Raw genomic sequence first — 25891 nt, forward strand, 5'->3', positions numbered from 1 at the left:
CACACAGACTTCAGTTTTCTGTTTCTTTTTTTTTTTTGATGCGTAAATTAAAAAATTTTTGTGCGTATGAAATTTTTTTTTAAATAAGAATTTGGAACGTGGTGTTTGTTCTGTTCTGATGATTGTAATTGAAAATTTCCAAATTTGAAAGATCTGAAAGAGGGATTTTGGAAGAGTTAAATTGAATTGGGAAATTATTAACCATTAAAAAAAAAAAAAAAAAAAAAAAAAAAAAGTGGCTGCACTGGAGGCACCTAGATTTAAACACAGTATCCCGTTATCTTATGGGGAGGATGAAAGACAATTAAATTTGCCACAACGATATAATTTCTATTTGACAAGATATACGTATCTACGACGACGTATAGGATTGAGATTAAGTGGCCAGATAGAACAAATATTTAAGGAAGATCCTGCCGTGTTGGGGATTGGATGCACCAGGGCGTGGCAGCAACCCCAACCAGGACTAGAATTATTAATAGGGCAAACATCTCTTTATTTAATCACCAGGCCTAATTTAAGACCTTACATAGACAGAGCAACAGGTGAATTAGGACTAATTCCTATTGCAAAAAAACTAGGGTATCCACAAATCTGGGCTTGGAGATACACATCTAACATATACCCAGTAAACTGAATTTATAAGATTGTTTCCTTGTGTTTGTAAATTGTTTTCTCTTTTTCTATTTCATTTTGTTTTTGCTTTCTGCAATTGAAGAACTGCTTCTAACAAAAAGATGGGGAATTGTTGTGATAAGGGAAAAACTGAAAAAACTGAAATTCAGGGTGCGTTTAAAGAGTTGATCAGGAAGTGGAAATTGGGAGATGAGCAAATCGCTCAAATCAAACTGTGGTCAAAATTAACAAAGGGGCAGTTTGCTGATTGTGGGACTTTGAGTGTGTCAGTTTTAGGAGAGACACGACGTCTCCTTGAAAATTTGCCCCCAAGGAAACGGAAGAGGATTGACTGGACACTTTTCCGAAGATGGGAACGAGAGGCTGAGGCACGCTTTGAAAGCCAAAAAGAAGGTGAGCGAGCTGCAGATTCTCTGATTGCTTTGCAGACAAAAAAGAGGAAGCAGGAATTGGATGAGATTCGGCCGCCGCCCGTGTCAAGGCCCCCTCCCTACAGAGCAGATGCTGCAAAAGCTGAAGAAGGGGAAGTTCGCCACACGTTAAGAGATGGCGACTCTGCAGAACCACTCCGGAAAGAAGAGGAAGTTGAAACGGAGGATGAAAGTTCGGATGAGGATAAGGGTGAAGCAGGGGGCATCTACAGAGAGGTGAGGAAACTTTTAAATGAAGCAATGACACCAGAACTGAAAACACCACTCAAACGAGTGTTTAAAAGTGTCAAAAGAAAGGCAGCTGGGAAACCACCTCTCCCACACCCAATGAAAACCCGGGCAATTTCTGCAACTGGGGAAGGATCCCAAGAAGCTTATAATCTGCCTATGCTCCAGTTTCCAGGTGCAGACGGTCCGGTGTGGCTGGAAAGGCCATGGGATCTGGAGGAACTACGAAATGTGACAGCTGCCCTTCCGAATCCAGAAAAGGGAGTGGAACGTTTTATTGTCGCAGTAACGAATGTTGATGTGACTTATAAACCCACAGGTCGAGATTGGGCTGCCATTTTCAGTGGAAAAATGGGCCTGAAATGGACTGAAATCCGAGGAGTTCCTCCTGCCCCTGCATTCAACCCCGCCCTTCCGCGCTTGGAGGAAGGAGGAACTGAAACTCAAGAATGGAGAGAGCAGTGGACAGCATTGATCGAACGCCTGAGGCTGGCCTTTCCCATTAAACCTGATTGGGCAGCTATCACCAACACAAAGCAATTGAAAGGTGAGACGGTCTCTGCTTATCTTGCACGACTAAAGACTGTTGTTGATGAATGTGCGGGGCTTCCAGAAGGAACGGATAATTCCAGTGTCCTGAAACATCACTTTGTCAACGGCCTCCTTCCAAGCATTCAGGGAGCTGTGCGACTGACCTGCATTGCGTGGGAGGCACAGGATCTTGAAGTGGTGACGCAACACGCGAAGCATGCTGAACAGAATGACGATAAGAAGAACACAGAGAAAGAAAATAAGTTGCAGACTGCTCAGTACATGTTTTACCAAGCTCAATCCAACAACCAGCCGCCAAGAAATGGCATGATGGGATCGAGGTGCAGGAACTGTGGACAGAGAGGACACTGGGCTAAAGATTGTCCCAACAATCTTTCCCAACGACAACAACGTCACCCCCAACAACGCTATCCTCAGCAACAGCAGCAAAGCTACCAGCAGAGAAAGCAGAACTACAGAGAGCAGAGAGCTTCCTCATACCAGCCCCCCCCACCAGCGCCTTATAGGACTGCATAGCATGAGGAGAAAGAGACTCAGACAGCCACTCAACTGAGAAAAGAGACAAACTCGAACCAAACACAACTGCTACAACTGACAAAGGACCCAAACTCAAACCCAATGATGACAATTACTATAAAAGGACTTCCAGTTTCTTTTCTTGTCGATACCGGTGCGATTTTTTCAACTATCACGACTAAGACTGCATCCAGGTTTGACAAATTGCAAATTTCTGATCAAACTCGTACTATTTATGGTATTTCAGGGTTACCACAAATTGATAAACTCTCAGAACCATTGACAGTGATAGATGGAAACAGAACATGTACACACTCATTTTTGATTTCTGAATCATGCCCTTTGAATTTGTTAGGTAGAGATTTGATGGCTAAATTAGAAATGACAATTGATGTTTCATGTGAAGGAATAACAGTAACACCAAAGAATGGAAATTTTGCTCAAATGTCGCCAAATTGGTATTATAACTGGGCTATAACTCCTGCATTTGACCCATATTCAGAGTATGAGTTTTTACCAGCAGACTATGAGAAGCCGCCTCATTTCCATTGTACCTCGCGGTTCGTGGGCCCCGAGAGGGACAGTGAGTATGAGGAAAAATGGTTAAATGAGCAGATGGGTGAGGAATTAGCTCTTGAATACCTTCTAATATCACAACAGTTCTCTGCATTTACTGTAAAATTAACAAACTCTCAATCTGCTTTCTTTCAACAGTTGCAAGTCCAACCTCATGTCTCAGTGGGGAAAAAGGGAAGCTCTTGGGCGGAAGTAGGAGAGTGGCTCACAGAGCAGGTGGAGTCAGGAGGTTGGACTTGGAATGGTGAGGGGTACTATCAAAACGACATAGGGGTAAGAGCATATCCAGCAATGCAAACGGTAATAGTTCACAGGTTGTGCAGTGAGGAGAGAAAATTTATTCCTGATAAGATTGATAATGATTTTGATTTATTATCAGGAATTCCAGAAACCCTTTGGGCTAAAGATAAATTTGACATTGGAAAAATGAAAGATGTAATGCCTCTTCTTATCACACCAAAGACACAATATAGGCCATTTAGGCCTCAATACCCTCTCAGCAAAGAAGCTATAGAAGGAATTTCGAAAGTACACGCTGCGTTGGTTGAAAAGGGTGCTATTGTGCCCTGTCAAAATTCACCCATAAATTCACCTATACTTCCTGTGCGGAAGGCATCAGGTGAATGGCGTTTCGTGCAGGATTTAAGACAGGTAAATGAGGCCATTCAACCGCGCTCGCCGATTGTGCCTAATCCATCGACAATTCTATCGGAAATACCAAACAACGCTACCCATTTTACTGTGATAGATTTGGCAAATGCATTTTTCTCAATTCCAGTACATCCAGATAGTCAATATTGGTTGGCGTTTACGTTCAAAAATAAACGCTGGACCTGGACTGTAATGCCGCAGGGCTATACAGAGTCTCCAAGTGTGTTTACAGAAGAACTTTCTAGAAATTTGGAAAGTTTCGTCCCACCAAAGGGGAGTACATTAATTCAAGATGTCGATGATTTATTAATCTGTTCTCCAGATAAAGCCTCCTGTGAATGTGATACACGTGCATTGTTGAATTTTTTGTCACAGAATGGACACAAAGTGTCTAAAAATAAGCTGCAGTTAGTCAAAGAGGAAGTGAGATATCTGGGCCACCTAATCTCAGCAAATGGCAGAGCATTAGGCCTAGATCGAATTGAGGCGATCCGAAAAATTCCGAAACCAATTACAAAATCACAAACGATGTCATTTCTAGGAATAACGGGATACTGTAGACCATGGATCCAAGATTATGCTGAAATTTCAAATCCTCTCCTCATTGCAGCACATGAGGTTCAGAAAATGACTGATCCAGTAACCTGGACAGAGGAACGTAAAATAGCATTTGAAAAACTAAAATTGTCACTTGCTACTGCACCTAGCCTAGGGTTAGCTGATTATACAAAAATTTTTGAATTATTTGTATCTGAAAAAAAAGGGTTTATGTCTGCTGTTCTAACACAACCTCATGGCGATCGTCGGCGTCCAGTAGCGTACTATTCGAAACGATTGGACACTGTCGCACAAGGAATGCCACAGTGCCTACGATCCGTAGCCTCTGCAGTCGAAGCAGTATTGGCATGTTCAGATTTGGTGGCTTTCCATCAACTAATAGTGCATGTTCCTCACGCAGTACACGCTCTGTTAGTGCAGTCAAGGACAGCTCACCTCAGTGCTGCCCGATCACTGCACTGGCAGAACGTCCTACTCACAATGTCAAATGTCACATTGAAAAGATGCACTGTGTTAAACCCATCTACATTGCTACCGACTGACGAAGACGGGGAACCCCATGATTGTACTCAGGTGGTAGAAATAATGACAAAACCGCGACTTGATTTACTAGACACACCATTGCCAAATCCTGAATTGGTTTATTATGTGGACGGATCGTGTCTCCGAAATCCACATACAGGATTGCTTTCAACTGCATATGCAGTTTGCACAAAATCTGAGATCATTGAGACCGAGTGTTTACCACAAAATCATTCAGCTCAAGCAGCAGAACTTGTAGCACTTGCACGTGCATGCGAATTGGCTAAGGGTCATTCGGTAACTATATATACTGATTCACGTTATGCATTTGGTGCGTGTCATGACCATGGAGCAGTTTGGAAAAATCGGGGTTTCCTCACTGCTAATGGAAAACCGGTGGCACATTCAAAATTGATTGATAAATTACTCGAGAATTTATTAATGCCAAAAGAAATTGCTATTTGCAAATGCGCAGCACATATGAGGACCAACGATGAAGTATCAAAAGGTAACAATTTCGCTGACTCTGTAGCAAAAAACACAGCGCTGACAGGATGTAAACTGACTGACTTTATAGGTTTTGCATCCCTTTCTACCGACAGTACCCCAGTGCCACCATCATTAACTGAAATTCAAAGGCTGGGTACTAATCAGGAATTAAAGTACTGGTCAGTAAAGGGTGTAAAAAATGACGAAGGTGTCTGGATAGATACCAAAACCGACAAACCATTTTTACCCAAACAATTGTATCCTAATTTTGCAAATTGGGCCCACGGATTAGACCATGCCTCAAAAATGGCTATGAATGATCTGATAAGTACATCCTGGGTGGCTCCAGGATTTACATCAGTGGCAGAAAAATTTTGCCGAAATTGCCATATTTGCGCAGCAAATAATGTGGGAAGACAGAGTAAAAAAGCTATTTACTCTGCCCACCCCACACCTGACCTTCCTTTTCAGCATCTACAGATGGATTTCATTGAGTTGACACCATGTCAAGGGTATAAATACTGTCTTGTGATTGTTGATATGTTTTCAAAGTGGGTTGAGTGTTTCCCAAGCAGGAAAGCTGATGCTACGGCTGTAGCGAAAGCTTTGATAAGAGAGGTAATTCCTAGATGGGGAGTACCTGAGAAATTGTCTAGTGACAATGGAACTCATTTTGTAAATAAAGTCATAACTGAATTGGCAAAAGGGCTTCAAATAAATTTGAGAAAACATTGCTCCTATAGGCCGCAATCGGCAGGAGCAGTTGAGAGGTCAAACCAGACAATAAAGAACAAATTATGTAAAGTTATGGCTGAGACTGAAATGACTTGGGTTCAGGCTCTGCCCATTGTCTTAATGGCCACGAGAGCCCGAAAAGGGACGAGGACAACCCTCAGCCCACATGAAATTCTTACAGGTCGTCCCATGCGAGTAGGAATCGAACCTCCTCCCCAGGAGGGTTTGGCGGGGGTAGACGAGCAAATGAGGAAATATATATTGTCACTAACCAAAACTATCAAAACAATTCATTCCCAGGTCAAAGCTGCTTTGCCGGTTCCAGGTACAGAGACACAGCACTCTTACGAGCCAGGACAGTGGGTCTGGATCAAGGATCACAGACGCAAGGCGTGGTACAACCCGAGGTGGCTGGGTCCGTATGAGATCATTCTAACAACGAATACAGCAATCAAAGTTTCCGAGCGTGACGCTTGGGTTCACGTGTCACACTGCAAGCCCCACCAACCGCCATCCAGAGGAAAGTAGGGGAAGAAAAACAAAAGGACGTGCTGGTAACGTACCTCCTCTACCTACGAGGGAAAGACCTTGCTATTGCTCGCAAAGAGCAATCAAGGTGAACATGGAACGTTTCAGACGTCTGTGGGGCCAACGCGACGACCAGCACACCTGGGAACGAATGTGGTCTGAAAAAGTGTTTAAATGCAGCATATGTGTTATTATATCTGCCAGTGTGGTGATGTTGATTATATTGCTGTTCCTGTTTGAATTTCCTCCAGGATGCGACCAGGGTAGAAAGAAAAGGGAAGTTATGCCTGTTCATCATGACTATTCATCCGACACAGAAAGAAATCACTATGAGTTAAATTTGTTCTGGAAATATGCTAATTATGCAGCTAAAAAACTAGCACCCAACAAAGATTGTTATGTCTGTGCACACTCCTCCTTCTCTGCCGCTTATCCATATCCTCTGTTACCAGAGCCAGTAGAGGGTCATCAATTGAAGTGTATTCTGTCTCAGGTCGCTGGGCCAGGGTCATCATGTGCCCGGAAAATTTTCCGTAGGAAATTCCCTCCTGAGTGTTATAACGTAACTGTCCCACCACCGATTCTCTCACTCTCTATCGAGGGGAAGAAAAGGATCTGGCCTTTGCCAGATCAGAAATTTAAAGAGTGTTACAGGTCAAAAAGGGGAACTCAATTTATGGGGATACTTAAGGGATGTGAGACAATCCATAATGTTAGCTGTGATGATCCCACAGGTATGAGTGATCACCTGGCAGGAGGGGCTTACCTCATCCTGGACCACTACTGGTTGTGCGGTCATACTGCATATCCCAGCTTGCCTGTATCATGGCGTGGTCTCTGTACTTTAGTGCAGCTCAGAGCAAGAATTAGAGTTGGTTATGTAGGGAAGAAAAGAAGGGAAACAAGGGCTTTGAGAAAAACTAGTGATGACACTTGGTGGCGACATGACATTTCTGACATCCCTGAGGAGAGCCGTGTAATTGCCAGAACATCTCAGTTTTGGAAGGCTTTCCTCATCCATAATGCTGTAACTGACTCAATGAACTGGATTAATCGAATCCATTATGAATTATTTCGATTTGCAAACGACACCCAATTGGCTTTAGAACTCTTAAAAAATGAAGTGGGGGCTCTTAGACAAATGACTCTGGAAAACAGAATGGTATTGGACGGAATTCTCGCGGAGGAAGGGGGAGTGTGTGTAAAACTTGGAAAAGAATGTTGTACTTTCATTCCAGCTTATGATGAGGATGGGAGTTCCATCCCAAAAGTGCTGGACGATATGACAAGGGTGCGGGATGATCTGTGGCAGGATGAGCAGGCAAAGAACAAACCAATGGGGTGGGACTTAGATTGGATAGCTGATGCCTTCCGCAATGCTTTTGGTAATATCTTCGGACCCATACTTAAGCTCTTGTTACCAGTAATTGCTGCCTTGCTCATGGCAGTAATTATTATTGGGTGTTTGATCAAATGTATCCGAGCTTGTCTAGGAAGGTTCATCAGAAGCATTGTCTGGGGAGGTATTGGAAGTAGGAGAGATGAGGAAGAAGAAGAAGAAGACTCTCACTATGAGCGGTTGCATCCGGCTGTCCGTGGGCCATTGCCCCCGATCGGCCGGATGCGGTTGAGCCCGATTGAGCAATCAGAAATCCAATACCGTAATTTTGCTATTGCACGGGGTCTGCCAGATGTAGTTGTGGCCAATCAGTCTGATAGCGAATCAGTAAATTGATAATTTTTCAAAATCAATAATGTGATGTACTAACCAGATCAGATTTTTGGTCATAGAAATTTATGACCAGAGGGTGGAAATGTCGTGGAAAAATTATAATAGACAAAGTCAATCATGTCACTAAACATAAAGTTCTGATTTTATATTATAATCAGTAAAGTTAATCATATTACTAACGTTCTGATTTCGTATTTCTATCAGATATCATGATTTCAATATTTCTCTCATGTGACACATCTATCATGCTTCCTATTTTCTCTGTCTGAAGACGACTAAAACTTTCCATTTCTTATTCTAACAATAAAACATAATGAGACTTACTTCCTTTATTTCAGGATGTAGCCATCAGGCGTTCTTTCCACATGATCTAACCATCTAACAAATATTTGACCCAAATATAACCTTGGTCAGGTTGAAGTTTGACAATGAACTAAACGTTCTGTTCCTTGAACATATGCTGATGTCACTAACAAAGGAGGGGGGCTTGCTTTAACAAATGTGACAAAATCATGTGGGTAGAGCGGGACAATGATTTTTTGCTTAGTGATGATGATTCTATTTTTGATGTGTCTGGCTTTTCCACTATAAAGCCTGTTGTATTCTTTGATTAATTTTGAGACTTCTCTGAGTACTGCTCGAGAGGACTCCCAGCTGAAATAAAGAGCATCTAAAGGACAATAACTGAAGTCTGTCTGTCATTTAAGCTGCGCAGCATAAGGAGTTGTCAGGTAAAGGAAAAACTCGAAGCTAAGACGTCGATTGGGGACGTAAGAGAGCTTGAGTAGAGTAGTTTAGCAAACTCGAAGCTAAGATGTCGACTGTAGACGCAAGAGAGCTTGAGTAGGGTAGGATTAGAAGAAAAACTCAGCGGTTGTCGATTGTAGACGCAGGGAGCTGGAGTATTACAGAGTGAGCATTTTAGGGAAAGCAGATAGTCAGATTATAGGTTAGCATTAGAAAAGAAAAATTCCACTACAGTTTGGCGAACCAGCCAGGAGCCCAAGGATTGGTCCCTCCATCGGCGAAGGACGTTCCGGAAAAACGGACGAGAAGATATAGGTTCTGAAAAAAAGGGAACTTGCATCTCTTATTATTTTGATTTCAAAAATCCTGCCAACTTGCAGCAGATTCAACACCGAAGGAGGGACCACATCTTAGACGGGCGAGAAAAGGAAAAGAACCTAAGGTAGGACACACAGACTTCAGTTTTCTGTTTCTTTTTTTTTTTTGATGCGTAAATTAAAAAATTTTTGTGCGTATGAAATTTTTTTTTAAATAAGAATTTGGAACGTGGTGTTTGTTCTGTTCTGATGATTGTAATTGAAAATTTCCAAATTTGAAAGATCTGAAAGAGGGATTTTGGAAGAGTTAAATTGAATTGGGAAATTATTAACCATTAAAAAAAAAAAAAAAAAAAAAAAAAAAAGTGGCTGCACTGGAGGCACCTAGATTTAAACACAGTATCCCGTTATCTTATGGGGAGGATGAAAGACAATTAAATTTGCCACAACGATATAATTTCTATTTGACAAGATATACGTATCTACGACGACGTATAGGATTGAGATTAAGTGGCCAGATAGAACAAATATTTAAGGAAGATCCTGCCGTGTTGGGGATTGGATGCACCAGGGCGTGGCAGCAACCCCAACCAGGACTAGAATTATTAATAGGGCAAACATCTCTTTATTTAATCACCAGGCCTAATTTAAGACCTTACATAGACAGAGCAACAGGTGAATTAGGACTAATTCCTATTGCAAAAAAACTAGGGTATCCACAAATCTGGGCTTGGAGATACACATCTAACATATACCCAGTAAACTGAATTTATAAGATTGTTTCCTTGTGTTTGTAAATTGTTTTCTCTTTTTCTATTTCATTTTGTTTTTGCTTTCTGCAATTGAAGAACTGCTTCTAACAAAAAGATGGGGAATTGTTGTGATAAGGGAAAAACTGAAAAAACTGAAATTCAGGGTGCGTTTAAAGAGTTGATCAGGAAGTGGAAATTGGGAGATGAGCAAATCGCTCAAATCAAACTGTGGTCAAAATTAACAAAGGGGCAGTTTGCTGATTGTGGGACTTTGAGTGTGTCAGTTTTAGGAGAGACACGACGTCTCCTTGAAAATTTGCCCCCAAGGAAACGGAAGAGGATTGACTGGACACTTTTCCGAAGATGGGAACGAGAGGCTGAGGCACGCTTTGAAAGCCAAAAAGAAGGTGAGCGAGCTGCAGATTCTCTGATTGCTTTGCAGACAAAAAAGAGGAAGCAGGAATTGGATGAGATTCGGCCGCCGCCCGTGTCAAGGCCCCCTCCCTACAGAGCAGATGCTGCAAAAGCTGAAGAAGGGGAAGTTCGCCACACGTTAAGAGATGGCGACTCTGCAGAACCACTCCGGAAAGAAGAGGAAGTTGAAACGGAGGATGAAAGTTCGGATGAGGATAAGGGTGAAGCAGGGGGCATCTACAGAGAGGTGAGGAAACTTTTAAATGAAGCAATGACACCAGAACTGAAAACACCACTCAAACGAGTGTTTAAAAGTGTCAAAAGAAAGGCAGCTGGGAAACCACCTCTCCCACACCCAATGAAAACCCGGGCAATTTCTGCAACTGGGGAAGGATCCCAAGAAGCTTATAATCTGCCTATGCTCCAGTTTCCAGGTGCAGACGGTCCGGTGTGGCTGGAAAGGCCATGGGATCTGGAGGAACTACGAAATGTGACAGCTGCCCTTCCGAATCCAGAAAAGGGAGTGGAACGTTTTATTGTCGCAGTAACGAATGTTGATGTGACTTATAAACCCACAGGTCGAGATTGGGCTGCCATTTTCAGTGGAAAAATGGGCCTGAAATGGACTGAAATCCGAGGAGTTCCTCCTGCCCCTGCATTCAACCCCGCCCTTCCGCGCTTGGAGGAAGGAGGAACTGAAACTCAAGAATGGAGAGAGCAGTGGACAGCATTGATCGAACGCCTGAGGCTGGCCTTTCCCATTAAACCTGATTGGGCAGCTATCACCAACACAAAGCAATTGAAAGGTGAGACGGTCTCTGCTTATCTTGCACGACTAAAGACTGTTGTTGATGAATGTGCGGGGCTTCCAGAAGGAACGGATAATTCCAGTGTCCTGAAACATCACTTTGTCAACGGCCTCCTTCCAAGCATTCAGGGAGCTGTGCGACTGACCTGCATTGCGTGGGAGGCACAGGATCTTGAAGTGGTGACGCAACACGCGAAGCATGCTGAACAGAATGACGATAAGAAGAACACAGAGAAAGAAAATAAGTTGCAGACTGCTCAGTACATGTTTTACCAAGCTCAATCCAACAACCAGCCGCCAAGAAATGGCATGATGGGATCGAGGTGCAGGAACTGTGGACAGAGAGGACACTGGGCTAAAGATTGTCCCAACAATCTTTCCCAACGACAACAACGTCACCCCCAACAACGCTATCCTCAGCAACAGCAGCAAAGCTACCAGCAGAGAAAGCAGAACTACAGAGAGCAGAGAGCTTCCTCATACCAGCCCCCCCCACCAGCGCCTTATAGGACTGCATAGCATGAGGAGAAAGAGACTCAGACAGCCACTCAACTGAGAAAAGAGACAAACTCGAACCAAACACAACTGCTACAACTGACAAAGGACCCAAACTCAAACCCAATGATGACAATTACTATAAAAGGACTTCCAGTTTCTTTTCTTGTCGATACCGGTGCGATTTTTTCAACTATCACGACTAAGACTGCATCCAGGTTTGACAAATTGCAAATTTCTGATCAAACTCGTACTATTTATGGTATTTCAGGGTTACCACAAATTGATAAACTCTCAGAACCATTGACAGTGATAGATGGAAACAGAACATGTACACACTCATTTTTGATTTCTGAATCATGCCCTTTGAATTTGTTAGGTAGAGATTTGATGGCTAAATTAGAAATGACAATTGATGTTTCATGTGAAGGAATAACAGTAACACCAAAGAATGGAAATTTTGCTCAAATGTCGCCAAATTGGTATTATAACTGGGCTATAACTCCTGCATTTGACCCATATTCAGAGTATGAGTTTTTACCAGCAGACTATGAGAAGCCGCCTCATTTCCATTGTACCTCGCGGTTCGTGGGCCCCGAGAGGGACAGTGAGTATGAGGAAAAATGGTTAAATGAGCAGATGGGTGAGGAATTAGCTCTTGAATACCTTCTAATATCACAACAGTTCTCTGCATTTACTGTAAAATTAACAAACTCTCAATCTGCTTTCTTTCAACAGTTGCAAGTCCAACCTCATGTCTCAGTGGGGAAAAAGGGAAGCTCTTGGGCGGAAGTAGGAGAGTGGCTCACAGAGCAGGTGGAGTCAGGAGGTTGGACTTGGAATGGTGAGGGGTACTATCAAAACGACATAGGGGTAAGAGCATATCCAGCAATGCAAACGGTAATAGTTCACAGGTTGTGCAGTGAGGAGAGAAAATTTATTCCTGATAAGATTGATAATGATTTTGATTTATTATCAGGAATTCCAGAAACCCTTTGGGCTAAAGATAAATTTGACATTGGAAAAATGAAAGATGTAATGCCTCTTCTTATCACACCAAAGACACAATATAGGCCATTTAGGCCTCAATACCCTCTCAGCAAAGAAGCTATAGAAGGAATTTCGAAAGTACACGCTGCGTTGGTTGAAAAGGGTGCTATTGTGCCCTGTCAAAATTCACCCATAAATTCACCTATACTTCCTGTGCGGAAGGCATCAGGTGAATGGCGTTTCGTGCAGGATTTAAGACAGGTAAATGAGGCCATTCAACCGCGCTCGCCGATTGTGCCTAATCCATCGACAATTCTATCGGAAATACCAAACAACGCTACCCATTTTACTGTGATAGATTTGGCAAATGCATTTTTCTCAATTCCAGTACATCCAGATAGTCAATATTGGTTGGCGTTTACGTTCAAAAATAAACGCTGGACCTGGACTGTAATGCCGCAGGGCTATACAGAGTCTCCAAGTGTGTTTACAGAAGAACTTTCTAGAAATTTGGAAAGTTTCGTCCCACCAAAGGGGAGTACATTAATTCAATATGTCGATGATTTATTAATCTGTTCTCCAGATAAAGCCTCCTGTGAATGTGATACACGTGCATTGTTGAATTTTTTGTCACAGAATGGACACAAAGTGTCTAAAAATAAGCTGCAGTTAGTCAAAGAGGAAGCGAGATATCTGGGCCACCTAATCTCAGCAAATGGCAGAGCATTAGGCCTAGATCGAATTGAGGCGATCCGAAAAATTCCGAAACCAATTACAAAATCACAAACGATGTCATTTCTAGGAATAACGGGATACTGTAGACCATGGATCCAAGATTATGCTGAAATTTCAAATCCTCTCCTCATTGCAGCACATGAGGTTCAGAAAATGACTGATCCAGTAACCTGGACAGAGGAACGTAAAATAGCATTTGAAAAACTAAAATTGTCACTTGCTACTGCACCTAGCCTAGGGTTAGCTGATTATACAAAAATTTTTGAATTATTTGTATCTGAAAAAAAAGGGTTTATGTCTGCTGTTCTAACACAACCTCATGGCGATCGTCGGCGTCCAGTAGCGTACTATTCGAAACGATTGGACACTGTCGCACAAGGAATGCCACAGTGCCTACGATCCGTAGCCTCTGCAGTCGAAGCAGTATTGGCATGTTCAGATTTGGTGGCTTTCCATCAACTAATAGTGCATGTTCCTCACGCAGTACACGCTCTGTTAGTGCAGTCAAGGACAGCTCACCTCAGTGCTGCCCGATCACTGCACTGGCAGAACGTCCTACTCACAATGTCAAATGTCACATTGAAAAGATGCACTGTGTTAAACCCATCTACATTGCTACCGACTGACGAAGACGGGGAACCCCATGATTGTACTCAGGTGGTAGAAATAATGACAAAACCGCGACTTGATTTACTAGACACACCATTGCCAAATCCTGAATTGGTTTATTATGTGGACGGATCGTGTCTCCGAAATCCACATACAGGATTGCTTTCAACTGCATATGCAGTTTGCACAAAATCTGAGATCATTGAGACCGAGTGTTTACCACAAAATCATTCAGCTCAAGCAGCAGAACTTGTAGCACTTGCACGTGCATGCGAATTGGCTAAGGGTCATTCGGTAACTATATATACTGATTCACGTTATGCATTTGGTGCGTGTCATGACCATGGAGCAGTTTGGAAAAATCGGGGTTTCCTCACTGCTAATGGAAAACCGGTGGCACATTCAAAATTGATTGATAAATTACTCGAGAATTTATTAATGCCAAAAGAAATTGCTATTTGCAAATGCGCAGCACATATGAGGACCAACGATGAAGTATCAAAAGGTAACAATTTCGCTGACTCTGTAGCAAAAAACACAGCGCTGACAGGATGTAAACTGACTGACTTTATAGGTTTTGCATCCCTTTCTACCGACAGTACCCCAGTGCCACCATCATTAACTGAAATTCAAAGGCTGGGTACTAATCAGGAATTAAAGTACTGGTCAGTAAAGGGTGTAAAAAATGACGAAGGTGTCTGGATAGATACCAAAACCGACAAACCATTTTTACCCAAACAATTGTATCCTAATTTTGCAAATTGGGCCCACGGATTAGACCATGCCTCAAAAATGGCTATGAATGATCTGATAAGTACATCCTGGGTGGCTCCAGGATTTACATCAGTGGCAGAAAAATTTTGCCGAAATTGCCATATTTGCGCAGCAAATAATGTGGGAAGACAGAGTAAAAAAGCTATTTACTCTGCCCACCCCACACCTGACCTTCCTTTTCAGCATCTACAGATGGATTTCATTGAGTTGACACCATGTCAAGGGTATAAATACTGTCTTGTGATTGTTGATATGTTTTCAAAGTGGGTTGAGTGTTTCCCAAGCAGGAAAGCTGATGCTACGGCTGTAGCGAAAGCTTTGATAAGAGAGGTAATTCCTAGATGGGGAGTACCTGAGAAATTGTCTAGTGACAATGGAACTCATTTTGTAAATAAAGTCATAACTGAATTGGCAAAAGGGCTTCAAATAAATTTGAGAAAACATTGCTCCTATAGGCCGCAATCGGCAGGAGCAGTTGAGAGGTCAAACCAGACAATAAAGAACAAATTATGTAAAGTTATGGCTGAGACTGAAATGACTTGGGTTCAGGCTCTGCCCATTGTCTTAATGGCCACGAGAGCCCGAAAAGGGACGAGGACAACCCTCAGCCCACATGAAATTCTTACAGGTCGTCCCATGCGAGTAGGAATCGAACCTCCTCCCCAGGAGGGTTTGGCGGGGGTAGACGAGCAAATGAGGAAATATATATTGTCACTAACCAAAACTATCAAAACAATTCATTCCCAGGTCAAAGCTGCTTTGCCGGTTCCAGGTACAGAGACACAGCACTCTTACGAGCCAGGACAGTGGGTCTGGATCAAGGATCACAGACGCAAGGCGTGGTACAACCCGAGGTGGCTGGGTCCGTATGAGATCATTCTAACAACGAATACAGCAATCAAAGTTTCCGAGCGTGACGCTTGGGTTCACGTGTCACACTGCAAGCCCCACCAACCGCCATCCAGAGGAAAGTAGGGGAAGAAAAACAAAAGGACGTGCTGGTAACGTACCTCCTCTACCTACGAGGGAAAGACCTTGCTATTGCTCGCAAAGAGCAATCAAGGTGAACATGGAACGTTTCAGACGTCTGTGGGGCCAACGCGACGACCAGCACACCTGGGAACGAATGTGGTCTGAAAAAGTGTTTAAATGCAGCATATGTGTTATTATATCTGCCAGTGTGGTGATGTTGATTATATTGCTGTTCCTGTTTGAATTTCCTCCAGGATGCGACCAGGGTAGAAAGAAAAGGGAAGTTATGCCTGTTCATCATGACTATTCATCCGACACAGAAAGAAATCACTATGAGTTAAATTTGTTCTGGAAATATGCTAATTATGCAGCTAAAAAACTAGCACCCAACAAAGATTGTTATGTCTGTGCACACTCCTCCTTCTCTGCCGCTTATCCATATCCTCTGTTACCAGAGCCAGTAGAGGGTCATCAATTGAAGTGTATTCTGTCTCAGGTCGCTGGGCCAGGGTCATCATGTGCCCGGAAAATTTTCCGTAGGAAATTCCCTCCTGAGTGTTATAACGTAACTGTCCCACCACCGATTCTCTCACTCTCTATCGAGGGGAAGAAAAGGATCTGGCCTTTGCCAGATCAGAAATTTAAAGAGTGTTACAGGTCAAAAAGGGGAACTCAATTTATGGGGATACTTAAGGGATGTGAGACAATCCATAATGTTAGCTGTGATGATCCCACAGGTATGAGTGATCACCTGGCAGGAGGGGCTTACCTCATCCTGGACCACTACTGGTTGTGCGGTCATACTGCATATCCCAGCTTGCCTGTATCATGGCGTGGTCTCTGTACTTTAGTGCAGCTCAGAGCAAGAATTAGAGTGGGTTATGTAGGGAAGAAAAGAAGGGAAACAAGGGCTTTGAGAAAAACTAGTGATGACACTTGGTGGCGACATGACATTTCTGACATCCCTGAGGAGAGCCGTGTAATTGCCAGAACATCTCAGTTTTGGAAGGCTTTCCTCATCCATAATGCTGTAACTGACTCAATGAACTGGATTAATCGAATCCATTATGAATTATTTCGATTTGCAAACGACACCCAATTGGCTTTAGAACTCTTAAAAAATGAAGTGGGGGCTCTTAGACAAATGACTCTGGAAAACAGAATGGTATTGGACGGAATTCTCGCGGAGGAAGGGGGAGTGTGTGTAAAACTTGGAAAAGAATGTTGTACTTTCATTCCAGCTTATGATGAGGATGGGAGTTCCATCCCAAAAGTGCTGGACGATATGACAAGGGTGCGGGATGATCTGTGGCAGGATGAGCAGGCAAAGAACAAACCAATGGGGTGGGACTTAGATTGGATAGCTGATGCCTTCCGCAATGCTTTTGGTAATATCTTCGGACCCATACTTAAGCTCTTGTTACCAGTAATTGCTGCCTTGCTCATGGCAGTAATTATTATTGGGTGTTTGATCAAATGTATCCGAGCTTGTCTAGGAAGGTTCATCAGAAGCATTGTCTGGGGAGGTATTGGAAGTAGGAGAGATGAGGAAGAAGAAGAAGAAGACTCTCACTATGAGCGGTTGCATCCGGCTGTCCGTGGGCCATTGCCCCCGATCGGCCGGATGCGGTTGAGCCCGATTGAGCAATCAGAAATCCAATACCGTAATTTTGCTATTGCACGGGGTCTGCCAGATGTAGTTGTGGCCAATCAGTCTGATAGCGAATCAGTAAATTGATAATTTTTCAAAATCAATAATGTGATGTACTAACCAGATCAGATTTTTGGTCATAGAAATTTATGACCAGAGGGTGGAAATGTCGTGGAAAAATTATAATAGACAAAGTCAATCATGTCACTAAACATAAAGTTCTGATTTTATATTATAATCAGTAAAGTTAATCATATTACTAACGTTCTGATTTCGTATTTCTATCAGATATCATGATTTCAATATTTCTCTCATGTGACACATCTATCATGCTTCCTACTTCTCTGTCTGAAGACGACTAAAACTTTCCATTTCTTATTCTAACAATAAAACATAATGAGACTTACTTCCTTTATTTCAGGATGTAGCCATCAGGCGTTCTTTCCACATGATCTAACCATCTAACAAATATTTGACCCAAATATAACCTTGGTCAGGTTGAAGTTTGACAATGAACTAAACGTTCTGTTCCTTGAACATATGCTGATGTCACTAACAAAGGAGGGGGGCTTGCTTTAACAAATGTGACAAAATCATGTGGGTAGAGTGGGACAATGATTTTTTGCTTAGTGATGATGATTCTATTTTTGATGTGTCTGGCTTTTCCACTATAAAGCCTGTTGTATTCTTTGATTAATTTTGAGACTTCTCTGAGTACTGCTCGAGAGGACTCCCAGCTGAAATAAAGAGCATCTAAAGGACAATAACTGAAGTCTGTCTGTCATTTAAGCTGCGCAGCATAAGGAGTTGTCAGGTAAAGGAAAAACTCGAAGCTAAGACGTCGATTGGGGACGTAAGAGAGCTTGAGTAGAGTAGTTTAGCAAACTCGAAGCTAAGATGTCGACTGTAGACGCAAGAGAGCTTGAGTAGGGTAGGATTAGAAGAAAAACTCAGCGGTTGTCGATTGTAGACGCAGGGAGCTGGAGTATTACAGAGTGAGCATTTTAGGGAAAGCAGATAGTCAGATTATAGGTTAGCATTAGAAAAGAAAAATTCCACTACATTACAAAAGACTTTCTGGCATGCTTCAACAAGGTGCCCCAACTCCCCACATCGCCGGCAGAGTTTGGGCATCCCCTGATAGTGGATGTAGCCCCTGTTTTCTCCCAGAACTATCATTTGTGGCAAATGCCTCAGACCTTGGAAGCCCTGGGGGTCTTCCCATTGCTTAATGGGGACCCTCCAGGCACAATTCCAAATACCGTCTTCATCATAAACCTTCATAGCCTGGCCCCTCACAGTGCAAAATCTTCCCAACCATGTACAAACATCTTCTCCATTTACAGTCTCATTGAACATCCTAACAATAACCACTTTTTGTGTGTTATCAGTTAGTTTCTCCACTTTAAACATGGAGAACTGGGTCTTATGTGTGTCAAAGAGTTGCCAGAAGTCATTTAACAGTGCTGCATTCTTAAAACTCACATCAAAGCCTTTGTTAAAAGGCAGGGTCAGAATGCAATTCAAATCCACGGGGGTAAACCCTAAACATTTCTGCATCAGTTTCCTAGAAAAATCTAGTCTGGACATTTCCAACTTCTTTCCATCTTTTTCTAAAAAACTAAAACGCACGCTGTGGTGCCTCCGCACGCCGGCACGGGCAGCCGACATGTTGGAGGCACCAACAGCCTAAAAATAAACAATAAAATAAAATACAAATAAATAATAATTCAAATAACAATAAATAAATAAATAGATAAAAAATCTTACCTTAATACAGTACAGAAGTAAAAGCAACTGGATCAATGTACCTCCTAAAAGTTGTATGGCTCAGGATACAGGGTGATCTTGAGCCAAGAAACCTCCAAGAGGCGATCGCTGTCTCAACCAGTGACCAGACACTTGATCTTAGCCAAAAGGCCGAGAAGCGATGACACAATGACGCAGAGGCGGGGGAGCCGTCAAAGGCCACGCCCACCTGGGCCGTGGCGAGAGGGTCTAAAGGTCGCCAACAAACAAGCTCAGCTCACAGCAATACAAGCTCAGCTTGACTGTTGACACCGAAAATGGATCACAGCAGAGCGCACAACACGACACTTTGGAGTGCAACCTGGGATTTTGGACCAACAAACATTCTGCCCTAAAAGTGAGCGGGCAGACCAAAGCGTACGTCGTAGAGACTTGAAACTCTTGAGGGATGGTAGTACCCGCCCGGTCTACAACATCACCAAGGCTCGGCCCCAAGGTGGCGCTGCAGCGATCAGAAGTACGAAATGCCTCGTAACTCCTGAACCGTCCGTCGCAGACCCAAGTGTCTTACATCACCGGAATCCTTGGCTCGGGCCGAACAAGACGCAGGCCTCGGATTCGATGGTTGCGCTGGCCAGATTTTCGGGTATTTGGGATTTTGTGAAAAAGCTACGTTTGCACACTAGTCCTAGGTCTTTCGCCCGATCTACCCCAAACCGGTGCAGAAAGATTCCCTGGAGTCTGATTGCCGACAGCGATGGGGAAAAAAGTCGGAATTTCGATTCACGTTGGCGACGGGACGCCAAAACGTTGGGAGTGGGCGAGGCGGGCTTTACTTAAATGGCCATAACTCTCCAACGGAATGAGACAATTACACCCAAGTCGGTACACCTGTGCACGGGCTCAGCCTGTGCTCAGGTGAAAAGGGATGTGGCGACTGGCCACTTGGTGGCGCTGTAAACAGTAAAAACAACAACATGAATACGGCCATAGGCGACTGTATGTCAGGTGATTTTTCACACATGCACAAGGTATTCATACCACATGATAGAACTCCTCATTCGGAACAACTTTGCTTCTAGGACCACTGCTGCCAATAAAAGCGCTGGTTGAATAATGGACATTATTTGAAGAATGATGAAAAAAAAAACTAAAAAACAGCCCTACTTTTGCAGACTGGTCCTAGGTTGAGAGTTTTACATCTCTCGATCAACCACTGCAGTTCAATTCTCTGGACTTCCTAGGTCGTTAACTACCAGAAGAAGAGGAACTCGAACAATCTGCTCTTTTAACCAGTGTGTCCAGGGGAGAGCGCGAACGCAGTCCCCCACTACCATAAATTATGCAGTCGAGATTCCCACATTTGGGGAATTCGCAGGGGTCAGCACAACCGGAGTCCAGTGGCAGAGCCTCGCCCGGGGTGAACCACCTTCCTGATCATGGTGTCTCCCCTGCCAGGTAAGTATGAATTCCCAGGCCTCCCGTCAGAGGCACCGTGTCCCTCTCCGCAATCCTCACCAACGGTCGGACAATCAAACACACACCTGATTCAACTCATCAGCTCATTCGTAAAAACTCCAAGAGATAAGAGAGAGACATCAAAAACCTGCAGAGTCGGGCTCTTTTGCTGTTGTTGTTGTGGATGATGTTGTTTTCATGCTCCGGATCCATGAGCCAAAAATCAATTTCATACGCGGTCACCGGATAGTGGACGAATCAGATGTTAAACGAGATAAGAACAGAGTTGTTGTTTTTTTTTCCCTCTCACACCACCATTACCTGTATAGCATATGATCACCTACAACACCTTTAAAGCACCCATACACAGCAATATACGTTACTTCCATTAACACCTGCTGCCACACAAGACTAAAACATCTCTTTCATTGAACACAGTTTTTGGGGGTGCACCGTTCCCAGAAGTACTGCAATACCGGGTCGATGCGTGGAGTGGACGGAGCAAGCCCCTCTTCCATCTCCCAGTTCCAAAAATCATTTTAATATATGGTGCCCGGGTAGGGCACGTATCAGATATTAAACTGATAAGAACAGATACTACACTTGATCTTAGCCAAAAGGCCGAGAAGCGATGACACAATGACGCAGAGGCGGGGGAGCCGTCAAAGGCCACGCCCACCTGGGCCGTGGCGAGAGGGTCTAAAGGTCGCCAACAAACAAGCTCAGCTCACAGCAATACAAGCTCAGCTTGACTGTTGACACCGAAAATGGATCACAGCAGAGCGCACAACACGACACTTTGGAGTGCAACCTGGGATTTTGGACCAACAAACATTCTGCCCTAAAAGTGAGCGGGCAGACCAAAGCGTACGTCGTAGAGACTTGAAACTCTTGAGGGATGGTAGTACCCGCCCGGTCTACAACATCACCAAGGCTCGGCCCAATCGGCCCCAAGGTGGCGCTGCAGCGATCAGAAGTACGAAATGCCTCGTAACTCCTGAACCGTCCGTCGCAGACCCAAGTGTCTTACATCACCGGAATCCTTGGCTCGGGCCGAACAAGACGCAGGCCTCGGATTCGATGGTTGCGCTGGCGAGATTTTCGGGTATTTGGGATTTTGTGAAAAAGCTACTTTTGCACACTAGTCCTAGGTCTTTCGCCCGATCTGACCCAAACCGGTGCAGAAAGATTCCCTGGAGTCTGATTGCCGACAGCGATGGGGAAAAAAGTCGGAATTTCGATTCACGTTGGCGACGGGACGCCAAAACGTTGGGAGTGGGCGAGGCGGGCTTTACTTAAATGGCCATAACTCTCCAACGGAATGAGACAAGTACACCCAAGTCGGTACACCTGTGCACGCTCAGCCTGTGCTCAGGTGAAAAGGGATGTGGCAACTGGCCACTTGGTGGCGCTGTAAACAGTAAAAACAACAACATGAATACGGCCATAGGCGACTGTATGTCAGGTGATTTTTCACACATGCACAAGGTATTCATACCACATGATAGAACTCCTCATTCGGAACAACTTTGCTTCTAGGACCACTGCTGCCAATAAAAGCGCTGGTTGAATAATGGACATTATTTGAAGAATGATGAAAAAAAAAACTAAAAAACAGCCCTACTTTTGCAGACTGGTCCTAGGTTGAGAGTTTTACATCTCTCGATCAACCACTGCAGTTCAATTCTCTGGACTTCCTAGGTCGTTAACTACCAGAAGAAGAGGAACTCGAACAATCTGCTCTTTTAACCAGTGTGTCCAGGGGAGAGCGCGAACGCAGTCCCCCACTACCATAAATTATGCAGTCGAGATTCCCACATTTGGGGAATTCGCAGGGGTCAGCACAACCGGAGTCCAGTGGCAGAGCCTCGCCCGGGGTGAACCACCTTCCTGATCATGGTGTCTCCCCTGCCAGGTAAGTATGAATTCCCAGGCCTCCCGTCAGAGGCACCGTGTCCCTCTCCGCAATCCTCACCAACGGTCGGACAATCAAACACACACCTGATTCAACTCATCAGCTCATTCGTAAAAACTCCAAGAGATAAGAGAGAGACATCAAAAACCTGCAGAGTCGGGCTCTTTTGCTGTTGTTGTTGTGGATGATGTTGTTTTCATGCTCCGGATCCATGAGCCAAAAATCAATTTCATACGCGGTCACCGGATAGTGGACGAATCAGATGTTAAACGAGATAAGAACAGAGTTGTTGTTTTTTTTTCCCTCTCACACCACCATTACCTGTATAGCATATGATCACCTACAACACCTTTAAAGCACCCATACACAGCAATATACGTTACTTCCATTAACACCTGCTGCCACACAAGACTAAAACATCTCTTTCATTGAACACAGTTTTTGGGGGTGCACCGTTCCCAGAAGTACTGCAATACCGGGTCGATGCGTGGAGTGGACGGAGCAAGCCCCTCTTCCATCTCCCAGTTCCAAAAATCATTTTAATATATGGTGCCCGGGTAGGGCACGTATCAGATATTAAACTGATAAGAACAGATTTTTTCTTTCGAAAAAGTTTTATTGTCACAAGTTTTCATTCCATGTTTTCCATTTACATTTTTTTTTTTTTTTTTTTTTAAATCAAGTATTTATTTACACATCTTAAAACAACAAAACAAACAAATAAAAGGACACACTTTATAGTTAAAAATCAATTATTGATTGTGTGTTGTGTAAAAGTCCATGTATGTTAATATTTGTGTTGTTTTAAAGGAAACGTAAATGGATTAAAATAAATAGGAATAAAACATAAAAACAATAGAACAATAAAACATGCCAAATAAAACATCTCTTGTACAGGATCGAGGGTGAGTCCCTATCAAGATTGTCCATTCACTCCAGGTCTCCAGAACAGGCCCCAGACTCCCCGCTTCTGGTGCCCAGCGGAGATCCCCTCTCCTCCGGCCCGCTGGCCCGCTGTTCCCGTAGCCGGTGTGGTGAGGGTGCATCTACGGGCGGCCAGGGTCGGTGGCGGCCGGGACCTTCTACGTGTGACCCCGGCCCCCCCATCCGAATAACGACGTGCGGCCCACCCTGCAGCGTTGATCTTATTTTCTGCTCGCACGCGTGGAGGGGGACCGTCACGCGTTTCCCCACCAGCAGATTTCTGGTGACCCAGATGGCATCCTTGATCACGTTTAGGGTGAGCCAGAGCGAGGAAAATTTTGGTTGTGTCAGCTCCTTCAAGCCCTGACCCACCCCCAGGATGGCGAGCTTGTAGTCCACCTGGGCCCCACCCGCTGGCAGGCACGGGAAAAACAGGGGGCCGGTCTTGGCCCACAGGTCCCGCGCAGCGCCGCACTCCCAGAGCAGATGTCGAACGGTCTCCGGGGAACCACATCCGGACCGTGGGCAGGTGGAGTTTTTGGCCATGCCTCTGGAGTGCATAACCGCCCTGACCGGGAGGATCTCATGAGCCACCATCCACGACAAGTCTTTAAGCCTGTTCTGGAGAGCTGGGTGGGCTGCGTTCCTCCAAACATCTTTGGCCTCACCTAGTGTGAGGCCTGGAACCGGGCTCACCGATTCTCGATCCTGCACAAGAGAGATAAGAGACTTATGGTTAGTTAAAATGGTGGCATCATTTGTCTCTAAAAGATATTTCTTTAAAAATTTCTTAATAAAACTATGCTCTTTTGACAAATTAAAAGACACAGGACTTTTAAGATCAATGGGTAAAATTTTCAAAGTTCTTAGGTATGACCCCATCCAGAATCGGGTCATGGCTGCTGTCTTGTGTTCTCTGGATGGGGTCAGTGCGTACTGGATGTGGAGGGCGGCAAAGCGGCTGCCTAAAAACAGGTGGGGGTCTGGGAGGCCTTTCCCGCCATTCTCTTTTTTCTTTTTGACGACCTCCCTCTTTAGTCGTTCCCACTTGGACCCCCACAGGAAATAAAATACCGCCCTCTCCAGGTTGGCCAGGAATCGTCTTGGGGGACTAAAAACAGAGCAGACAAGTAAAATCAGTGGTAAAATCACAGCTTTAAAAATTAAAATCTTGCCTTCAAACGTCAATTGTCTCAGTCCCCAAAAGCCCAGTCTTTGCCTGACTTTCCCTAACATGTCAGTCCAGTTTCCTTGTCCTCCACCCTCTCTGTCAAATTTTACACCTAAAATTTTCAAATCATTGTCTTTAAAATCCAAATCTAGTCCAACTGTGTCCACGTTCCCCCACGGCCCGAAGAGCTGGGCCTCGGACTTACTCCTATTGAGCTTGGCGCCCGAGGCCCGACCGTACCAGTCAGTCAAGTCCATTGCTCTTCGTACTGATAAAAGGTCAGTCGCTAAAAGGGTCACGTCATCCATATATAAAACACAGGTCGCCGTCAGTCCACCAGTCCCTGGGATGTCTAGTCCTTTAATCCATTTATCCCTTCTCAAGATTTGTGCCAGTGGCTCAATACAAGCCACATACAGAAGGGGAGATAAAGGACACCCCTGACGGACGCCGCTGTAGAGTTTTACAGCTTTGGATAAATGCCCGTTAACCAAAATTCTGCTAGACAGATCGTTGTACAGCAGTCCCACCCAGGCTATAAACCTCCCAGGAAACCCCATTTTTTCCAGTACCTTAAACAGGAACTGGTGCGAGATACGGTCGAATGCCTTTTCAAAGTCTAAATTTAGGACTACTAGCTGAATGTTTCTGTCTCTCGCAAAACAGATGGCGTCTCTGATCAGTACCAGGCTGTCCGTGATCTTCCTTCCGGGCACGGCGCATGCTTGATCCAAGTGGATTACGTCTGCTAAAACTGTCGACATACGCGTGGCTAAAATTTTGCTAAAAAGTTTGCAGTCAACGTTTAAAAGAGTGATGGGTCGCCAATTCTTTAAGTCAGTCTTGTCGCCTTTCTTATGTAATAGCGTCACTATCCCTATTCTGAAGCTGTCTGGAAGTCTGTTCACATTGTCAAATTCTTTAAAAACAGTCAGTAAGTCATGTGCTAAAATGTCCCCAAAGGTCAAGTAAAATTCAAGTGGTAGTCCGTCTAGTCCTGGGGACTTCCCACGCTTAAAACCTTTCAGAGCTTTTTGTATTTCTAAAATCGTAAAATCCTGTCTTAAAAGTGCACATTGACTCTGGAGCTTTTTGTCTAAAAAATTTAAAACTTCCATTAAGGTATCGTCGTGTACTTGTTTTAGGCCATATAAATCACTATAAAAGTTTTCCACCCCTCTTAAAATCTCTTCTGTTTCATTTACCACCCTCCCATCCGATTTCAAAGTTGTCAAAGCCCCTCCCCGTGTTATAAT

General features: G+C 44.0%; 3 non-coding genes and 1 pseudogene across 3 annotated transcripts; all 4 read right to left on the bottom strand.

Moving 5' to 3' along the window:
* Window positions 1-20469: 20469 nt before the first annotated feature.
* LOC143713647 (U1 spliceosomal RNA) lies at window positions 20470-20633 on the bottom strand. Its single transcript, XR_013195202.1, has one exon. It is a non-coding gene; the product is annotated as a U1 spliceosomal RNA (small nuclear RNA).
* Window positions 20634-21067: 434 nt separating this feature from the next.
* On the bottom strand, window positions 21068-21258 carry LOC143713699 (U2 spliceosomal RNA). The gene has a single exon (XR_013195248.1). It is a non-coding gene; the product is annotated as a U2 spliceosomal RNA (small nuclear RNA).
* A 1126-nt stretch (window positions 21259-22384) lies between these two features.
* LOC143713649 (U1 spliceosomal RNA) lies at window positions 22385-22548 on the bottom strand. The gene has a single exon (XR_013195203.1). It is a non-coding gene; the product is annotated as a U1 spliceosomal RNA (small nuclear RNA).
* A 434-nt stretch (window positions 22549-22982) lies between these two features.
* Window positions 22983-23157, bottom strand: LOC143713766 (U2 spliceosomal RNA; annotated as a pseudogene).
* Window positions 23158-25891: the final 2734 nt, after the last annotated feature.

This window comes from Siphateles boraxobius, unplaced genomic scaffold (assembly GCF_051911475.1).
Source record: "Siphateles boraxobius isolate OS27281-9 unplaced genomic scaffold, OSU_SipBor_1 52, whole genome shotgun sequence".
In the NCBI taxonomy this organism is placed as follows: domain Eukaryota; kingdom Metazoa; phylum Chordata; class Actinopteri; order Cypriniformes; family Leuciscidae; genus Siphateles; species Siphateles boraxobius.